Source organism: Microtus oregoni, unplaced genomic scaffold (assembly GCF_018167655.1).
Source record: "Microtus oregoni isolate MIOR12 unplaced genomic scaffold, Mior012 000000F_ref0000247, whole genome shotgun sequence".
Classification (NCBI taxonomy): domain Eukaryota; kingdom Metazoa; phylum Chordata; class Mammalia; order Rodentia; family Cricetidae; genus Microtus; species Microtus oregoni.
In genome coordinates this window covers 84267585-84269859 of record NW_024543059.1, presented here as the reverse complement: position 1 = coordinate 84269859, position 2275 = coordinate 84267585, and positions in this window count along the sequence as shown.

Sequence of the window (2275 nt, the reverse complement as noted above, 5' to 3'; positions counted from 1 at the left end):
CCTGAAATAGGGTAGTTCCCTCTCAGTATAAGACAGTTCCCCCTTTCTCAATATAATCTATAAATCTAAATGCTGCATGAATTCCACCAGAAATACGCAGTTACTCTCAACAGTATATCATGAAACCCTCTCTCCCGCTTTGGGGTATCTTTACCCTTTAATATATTTTCATTAATGTATTAAATATGGACCTCCTCTTGGTAGTTTTTAAAGAATTATACTGAATAAATATGTCTAAGTAGCATTCACAATCGGCTTAGCTTCAAACCTCAAGACCAAGATATGTCCTGAAGCAATCTTTGTAAATTTACAGTTTAACTACTGTTTGAGAAAAGTCCATAATAATATGGATAGTAATATTCAAATAAATATAACTATTATGATAATGTTGAGTATATACACTTGATTTTTCAGATGTTAGTGGGATCAAAGATGGTAGATAGATAGATAGATAGATAGATAGATAGATAGATAGATAGACGATACATAGATATAGATAGGTAGATGACAGATAATTTTTTAGTCTTAGTGTGTGTATGTATTCACGCACTTGTGTAACTCTGTGTGTGTGTGTGTGTGTGCATGTGTGTGTTACTATGTATGAGTGCCACAGTTCAAGGACAGCCTCTGGTGTTGACCTTCACCACAGTTCAAGGACAGCCTCTGGTCTTGACCTTCATTATCCACCTTGAAACGGGTTCTCTTTGTTGTTCTCTGCCTGTCTATACCAAGCTAGCTGAACCACAAGTTTCTGAGAAATTCCCCGTCTCTCCCTCCTCTCACACGGCAGGGGTGCTATGAGCACAGCCCCACACTACTGTGTCTGGCTTTCCACAGGTCCTGAGGATGCTCAAGCTAGCATGGCAAACACTTTAACCCACGGAGTTATCGTTTAAACCCCCAAGAGTGACTTGAAAAAGAGAAAAATATAATGACTTAATTTTGATTAGCCTGTTACTAGTTTTCAAAATCCATTCTATTTTGCTTTCTTATTACTGACGATAATGTGATCTAGTGAGTTGTGCCATTACACTGTCTGCTTTCGGAGGAGGAACCCAGTGTTCAGAGAATTATAATTTGATCATAAGGATTTGATCTTTATACATTAATCTGCTAGCGGGGCCGCCTGAAACAGTCTAAGTCGTCTAAGCCTTTGAAATTCTGCTTTCTTACCCATTGCTAATATGTCTGCAGTCATTACCGCTTTTTTAAAAAATCAATATGGATAATTGAGTTATTATAAAAATTTAAGAAACAAGTTAGCCAAAAAAAAAGTGGTCTCATATTTGATTGTGAGATTCAGAGGCTGTCAGATATCCTTAGCAGAGAGCTCCAGGTTTCCTGAATCACAGTCTTCAGTGTGTTCATTGCCCTGGGTGGGTAACAAGCAGCATCCAGATCCCTTCCAGCGCCTGGACTACATTCTGAATATTGGTCAAATGTTCAAGACGAGTATCTTCTCTAAGAGAATCACCATCGTCAAGAAAGCACGCCAACCAAATTGCCACATCTACACACATACTATCTCTAATCCTCTCCACAGCTGGTGGGACTGGGGCCACAGTGTAACTAGTAACCTGTGAAATTGGTGATTATTCCTTAATACTTGAGATGGACGTGTTATTGTTGTTGCTGTTTTGTCTCTGGGTTTAGGTTTGGTACATTAGGATTTTCTGTAGCATACCAAGGCAGATCAGGACCTCAGAGTGACCTGTGAAAGCTGGGTAGCATCAGGGAAGAAAGAGGTATATGTACGGTCGAGCTGAGTCATGTTAATAAGGGATCAGTAAAGATGAAAGAACTGCTGACATTGCAGAGGTACCCGAAGCTGCCATAATTACCTTGACTCCAATAGCCCTTAGCCCCAGGCATGAAACAGCATTTTCTTTGACTGTTGTAAGATATAGATCCCATACTTCTTTCAGTGAGCATATATATCCTGGCTGGCATAAATGGGCCTCTAAATTATTAAGAAACTTAGCTTAACCAAGACTTAGTCCCAGGCTTTTTACATTTTATAAAATAAGCTTATTCCAGAACTAACAGATGCCACTGGGAAAGACAAATTACACATTTCAGAAGTGGTATTTTAAACCGAACTGTTCTGGGCTAGTGGAACAATCTATATGCTTCTAAAATCTTATCTCTTGTCTACATATCTAGTTTTCTGTTTCTTTGTTTCCAACTTCCTCCCAAGATTGATTACAGCATTTTCTATAATTCATTATCGTCTGCTTTTGCTCAAGGAGACAATCCCTGGAAATTTACACCAAAT